This window comes from Capsicum annuum, chromosome 10 (assembly GCF_002878395.1).
Source record: "Capsicum annuum cultivar UCD-10X-F1 chromosome 10, UCD10Xv1.1, whole genome shotgun sequence".
In the NCBI taxonomy this organism is placed as follows: Eukaryota; Viridiplantae; Streptophyta; class Magnoliopsida; order Solanales; family Solanaceae; genus Capsicum; species Capsicum annuum.
Window position 1 is genome coordinate 12,979,876 of NC_061120.1, and position 7,267 is coordinate 12,987,142.

Below are 7,267 nucleotides of genomic sequence, written 5' to 3' on the forward strand. Positions count from 1 at the left end.
ATTGTCATTACAGAGCTCGTGAATGCTGACCACTCACTTCACTAATAATCTAACTTTCATATTACTATACACATCACTAGAAAAATTAAAGCCTAAGGGTAGTGCTGCAACTTTTGTATTACTTCTTGCCATGTGCTGACCTTCCTGCCCTTGATGTATATGTGTTGTGACACTTCCTTGCAAAGTCTGTCTGGGCCAGTGGTGTATTTTTGGAATTTGATGTTGTTCCTTTCTTGCCAGATCAGGTACACCATCATGCCAAACACGCAGGTGACTATTTGCCAATGCCTTGTTTTCCTTCTTGGTCCTTTACACAGCCATAGTACTTCATCTTCCCATGTGCTAATACTTCGTTGATGGCCTATCCATACCAGCAGTTTTGTCCATATAAATTTCACATATTGGCACCCAAAGAATAAGTGTTCAAACACTTCATTATCTAGTCCATAAAACACACACGACTTGGGTACTTGGATTCCCATCTTCATTAGCCTATCCACAGTAGCTAGTCGTTTATGTGCTACTAACAAAAGTATAAATTTGTATCTAGGATGCATATTTAGTTGAAGTATCAACCTCTTCCAGGGAATTCTTGGGTATTATGGCCTCATTTGCTTATACATTCTTTTAATGCTAAAAGCATCAGAGTGTTGGAGTTGGTATAATATACTGAGCAGGTTACCGTGAATTCTTTGTAATCTTAGTACCTGTTCCTTTGTAGCCAAAATCTTTCTAACCACCCAGGCTGCATTCTTGGGTATTATGATGGAATCCAGTCTTTTGTTCTTAATGTATACACTATGTATCCATTTTATCCACATTGAGTCTTTCTTCATTGCTATGACCCATAGGTGTTTTGTAATTGCTTCCTTGTTCCATCTTTCCAGGTCCATGATGTTAAGGCTACCTGCAGCCTCAGGCAGACACACCTTGTCCCAAGCAATTAGGCTTTTCTTGGATACCTCTGCTGGACCAGTCCAGAGGAAGGATCTACAGATTGCATTTATCATCTTCATTACTTTCTTAGGGAGTAAGAATATCTGTGCCCAATATGATTGGACACCAAACAGAACTGATTTTTTCAGTTGGACACGACCAACATAAGACAATAGTTTGGATGTCCAACAGTTGATCCTAGCTGTAATTTTCTCCACTCGAGGCCAACACTAACTGATAGATAATTTCTTTGTTGCAAGGGAAAACCCTAAGTAATTGAATGGTAGGGATCCTTCACTAAATCCCAAATGCTGCAGAATCTCATCCTTGACTCTCCCAAACACTCCTGTAATATATATGGATCTTTTCTCTGCATTTGGTTTTAGTCCTGATGCTTCTGAAAACTTCAGAAATGGTGCATATAATAGCTTAACAGATTGCATATCAGCCTTACAAAACATGAGGAGGTCATTAACAAAATACACATGAATAATTCTCTGTTGTTTACACCTTGGATGGAATTGGAAGTCCTTGTTTAGTGCCAGGTGGTTAAATTCCCTTTGAAGATACTTCATAGTAATACAAAACAAATACGGAGACATTGGATCTCCTTGCCTAATCCCTCTATTTCCTTTAAAGGGTTTTGTTAAACCACCATTCAGTGATAGGGAATATGTGACTGTGGCAATGCATTCCATAATCCACACAATAAACTTGTGAGGAAATCCCAAGTGCATTAGCATATTCCTCAGGAAGTCCCAATCTAGTGTGTCATATGCTTTCTTTAGGTCTACCTTCAGCACACACCTTGCACTCATCCCTTCCTGGTATACCCTTTAAACAATTCATGGGTAAATAGAATATTATCAGTGATGCATCTTCCTATGATGAAAGCAGATTGTGAGCCACCTACTATATCCCCAATAGCCATCTTCAGTCTTCCTGTCAGTATTTTGGTCACAATTTTATACAAGGTAGTGTAACAGGCAATATGTGTGAAGTCTTTTACCTGTGCAATACCTTGTGTCTTTGGTATCAAAGCTGTGCTAATCCAAGCTTTAAGCATCTTTCCATTTTAAAAAAAACTCAGGACAACCTCAAATATATCTTCTTGGACTACAATCCATTGCTGTGTAAAAAACTCAATTAGAAATCCATCAAATCCTGGTGCTTTATCCTTTGGCATACTTTTAATGGCTTCCAGTATTTCATCCCTTGTGACCTTTTTAGTGAGGTGTGCTTGCTGATCATGATTTAAGCATATACCTTTCTTGATTATCTCAGTATTAGGACACTTGTGTACAGGGCCAGCTTTACCCATCAAACTGGTGAAAATGTACATAAAAAATAAAGATAATTTAATGGTTTAAAACCATCGCTATTAACAAATATCTCATACGGGTGAAATATAAAACTTTATACTATTATGTAATTGACTTAAAATCGACATATATTTGTCAAATCTCGATATTCACGTGTATTTAGTGTGTTTGTCACGTTGTTTTAAAGATAATATCGGTATAGTATGTTCATGCCCATCGTCTTATTTATGTCCACATCTTATCATATTGTCATGTAATACATTTTTTTTCCTCACGTGACTTATTTTGAAAGAAAACCACAAAAAATTATATCAAATTTAATAGCGTTCACTGATTTGTTGTGCTTATTAGTTAATCTACTAATTATAGGCTAAAATATTTAACTTAATATCATCTTTGTATTCACCATGCCATTTGAACAAAAACACAACAAATGCATATCATTATCTGACCCTTCTAGTGAAATCAAAAAGTAAAAAACTTGACTATGTCAATTTTTTAATTAAATTTAATTTTGATAAAGTATTTCGAGAAATCAAACAAATAGCAAAAATATTGAACTAAAGTTCTTCAATATTGTACTGATCAACCAAATGATGACCACCCTAGTTATAAAAAAGGATGATAATTGAAAAAAAGTAAATCTATTTTAGCAACATTAGTTTTGAAGTTCTTTTGTTTTTCAGGAAGCTTCAAATAAGCTTTAATGAGATCTTTAAAGTTTTATCTCAATTTCTTCAATCCCAATTGGTGGAACAATATTTGAAAGTTCGTATTTTTATGACCCATTGGTATTGTGTAGTGGGTTTTTATATAGTTGGGTGTTGTGTATTTTGACGTTTCGGCTATTTTTTCGGCCCAATGTTGATTCTTAAAATTTTTATATTAGGTATAATTCTAGTATTTAATTAAAACATTCATTTATTTGGATGATAAATTTTAAGTTAGACATATATTATTATATTTAGATTGATGAAATTTGTATAATAATATTTTAAGTTGTTCAAATTTTTGTGACATTGACAGTCAATTATATTTTTAAATAATTTAAGTTTTAATTATTGTGATTTATAATATTTTTTCTTCTATTCTACTAATTCGAAGTGACATAGTAAAATTATTATAAAAAATACTTGTGAAATTTTTTTAAATGGTCATATATAAGACGTCAAATTAATTTAAACCAATAAAAATAATTTATCATTTTATGTCTATTTTATTTTTTATTAAATATTATTAATTTTTTAATACTTAAATAACTTATAATAATTAATTATGGGTGATATAAAAAAATTACGGTTGAAGCAGTTGAAGCAATCATGTCATAAATATCTATTTTATTTTTTATTAAATACTATTAATTTTTTAATACATAAATGACTTATAAAAGTTAATTAGAAGTAATATAGTAAAATCGTGATTGAAGCAGAGCAGCCTGCTTCATTCTCACTTATTATATAGGAAATGATTGAAAACGAGTGATCCAGTGACACTCATTTCATTTTTGTGTCTTGAAATAGTTTGCGAAATATTTTATGGTGGGTGAGGCTCAACCAACAAAAGTTGGGAGAGTCTCCATCCTTTTGCTTGACAAGTGAAAATATGGGTCTCACATTGACTTTTCTCACATTCTATCCTTCTTTGTTATGTTTTCTCTCACCTTTTTCCTGTACTCATCTTACAATATTTGTTCACTATAAACTTGACACATCATTAAAACATAATAAATAATAAGAATAATTTTACTATACCACCTTTGAATATCATAACTTTAGTTCTTTAGTAAAGAAACTGAGTAAATGAGTAAAAATTGTCACACCCCTTTTTTAAAGCAAAAAGATTAAACTTTAAGTTTGAAAGGATTTTATTATTAAGTGACAAAAAGAAAATCTGTTTCAAAAAGGATTGTTACGTTTAAACTCAGGTTCGTCACTTGGCATAAATCAGGTGTGCCAAGTCACCTTTGGAAATCCTTTTCAAAATGGTTTGACTCTTAAAACTGATCTGCGAATAGAGATTTCGGCTTAAGAATTCTATTGACCGAGGGGAAGGTGTTAGGCACCCCTCGATCTCGTGGTTCGACCACGGTCGCTCCATAGAGTATATCGGCTAGTATGATGCTATGAAGTGTATAAACCAACAAAATACATAACAAGCAAACAAAACAACCAAACAATCAAAAATTCAAAAATAATGTCCAGTCCGAATTATACAATTCCAAAAATAGAAAAATGCAGAAATGTAAATCCTATTCTAAACTAATCCTAGACTAAGCTCTACCCAATGCCTCGGGCCTTCAACACGAACGTCCTCCGGGTACAAGATACTTTGGGGCATTCCCCGGTGAATAAATACAAATGATCTCGGGAAATTCCCAGCTAAATGAATACGTTTTTTCAATGCGATAAAATCAAAACCATTCAACAATATTTCAAATATTCAATGATTCATAATCTCTAAATTTGCTTACCCCTATCATTTGCCTATCCATTTGACAGCCTAATCATGATAATACCATCTTCGAGAAGGTTAATAATTACTTCAAACCAATTCAATCAATGAAACAAAATTAATCCGATTTCACTTTATCAAGATCAATCTCACCCAATTTATTTCCAATCACATGACTAACTACTCATTCAATAAGCAAGCATTCACCAATCATAAATAACAACATTCACCACGTGTGTATAGAAAAATCCAACACTCAAGCATCAACAACGATTTACATCAATAGAAATGCTTAGAACAATCATGAGAATGAAAGAGAAAAGAGAGAGATGGATCTCAAATTGACTCTTTGCTTTCAATTGAACGGAGCAAAAGCCTCGCGAATTTGGAACCTCGAGCCAACCCGAACTCGAAATCCTCGAATGAAAAGCCTCAACAGAGAACAAAACCAACTCAATATAACCTTTTTATTTCATTTTTCATTGGCCCGAACTGAAAACAACAAAGTGAAGATAAATCTGTTACAGATTCTCACACCCCATTACCTTTTTGACCTTTCTCCAATAGATTTCACCGGAATCAGACTAAAATTGGTCAAATTTGGTTGAATTAAAGTTGGGCTTCATGGTTTCCGCCTCGTCGAAACTCCGGTGAGCTCCGACAATGACGAAAAATAGAGAGAAGGGGATGGCAACGATGTTTCCAACGAGAACTCTCCAAAAAAATATCTTCCTAGATGTCACTCTCCCTCTTTCGCTCATTTTCTCTATCTCTCTTGTGCCTTTCACCTCTCTCCGTTCATTCTCTCTAATTTTCTCACTATTTTTCTATTTCTTTGCTCAATCTCTTGCTCTTAATTTGTTTGATTTCCAGTGTGTGTGTGTTTTTAGCTGTGAGCTCTGTGTGTGTTTTCCAATTGAGTGAGGTGTGAGTGGAATTTTGTGCTTCTATTCTTTATGTATGTGTTAGTGTATGTATTTCAATGGAGGTGGCTGTATGTGTAGTATTATGTGTATATTATTGCTCTCCCCTCTACAGTGAGGTGTATTTATTGTTAAAAGGAAAGCCAAAACATGAATAGGGGTAGGGGTATGTGCTAGGGGGTGGGGGTATGGGTGTGAGGTGTTTTCAATTAGTTAGAGGGGTTGTTACTTTTTGTTGTGAGTTTGTTGTTTAGATTCTTGTAGGGTAAATTATTAAATGGGTGAGGGTGTATGATAAGATGAGTTAAAAAATGGATAAATTAGGTTTTGGGAGGGACAAAATTAGGTGTCTACATGATGCCCCTCTTTGGATGTTAACACAAAGTGTTTGCAAACAAAGAAGTAGACAACGAGGCAAAATTTTCATCTGACCATTATTAAAAAAAGGGAGACAAATAAGTATAGAGTACCACCAAGTATGGATTTAAGACATCCTACCTACCCAAGTTATAAGGGAATCAAGTCACAGGTATCTCAAAGGGTTGGAAGGAGAGGGACTATATCGAGTAGCAGAGTCGAGTGAGGTCCTGTCGAGATCCGATCTGCGGCTCTGCATTACATCAAAAATGAAAATTACAAGTTAAAATATAAATAAAATTACAAACGTCCTATCTATGCAGCTTTCTTTGGCTCTTGACTTGCTATTTCACCACCCTATTCTCCAGACGGGCTCCTGACTTACAATTTCTTCATCCAGTTCTCCAGGCGGGCTCCTGACTTACAATTTCTTCAACTTGGTTCTTGACTTTCAATTTCTACACCTTGTTATCTAGGCGGGCTCCTGACTTGCTATTTTTCCAATCTATTGACTTTCAATTTCTTCACCTTGTTGCTTGACTTTCAACTTCTTCACCTTGTTGCTTGACTTTCAACTTCTTCACCTTGTTTCTTGACTTTTCATTTATTCGCCCTATTCTTCAGGTGGTCTCCTAAAATAACATCAAAACTAGAAAGAAAATTATCCTAAACAAATGTTATGATATAAATCTCATTTTTCAAAAATAAACTCTCATTTTTCAAGAGGATCCTAAATGATGCTCTCAATAACACGAACTAAAATTTTTCCCTAGTTAATCATCAGAAAAATTTTATGAATGTCAAATCCAATCATAATTACTTACATGTTGCAATGATAAATCAAAACTCTAACCAAGAAATGCATCTCTTGAGAGTAAGATTAAATGACCAAGATTAGGAAATGAATTTCCTAAGAATTAAAATGAAGAATTCCGACTAGAAAGTGCATCTTCTAGAGATAAATATTTAATTTAGGAAGTATGCCACCTGACAAATGAAAGATGACAAGGAAGTGCATCTCCTAAGGGTTAAGTACAATGGCTCGACTTGAAAATGCGGCTTCTAGGAGTGAAGGTTCAATTTAGGAAGTGCATCACCTAATAAATGAAATCTGAATTACTCAGATAAGGAGGTGAATCTCCTAGGAAGGACTTAACTAGAAAGTGCATCTTCTAGGAGTAAAGGCTTAAGTTAGGAAGTATGTCATCTAGCAGGCCAAACTTGGACTACCATGACAAGGAAGTGCATCTCCTAAGGGTTAACTACTCAACTAGAAAG

The 7,267-nt window shown here is 34.3% G+C and overlaps 1 long non-coding RNA gene across 2 annotated transcripts; it reads left to right on the forward strand.

Annotated features, from left to right (window-relative positions):
• On the forward strand, positions 1–2,315 carry LOC124887957. 2 transcript variants are annotated; one of them, XR_007045602.1, is made up of 2 exons: positions 1–677; positions 888–2,315. It is a non-coding gene; the product is annotated as an uncharacterized LOC124887957 (long non-coding RNA). The 2 variants fall into 2 exon arrangements; XR_007045601.1 differs by having other exon boundaries at positions 1–270.
• The last annotated feature ends 4,952 nt before the right edge of the window (positions 2,316–7,267 follow it).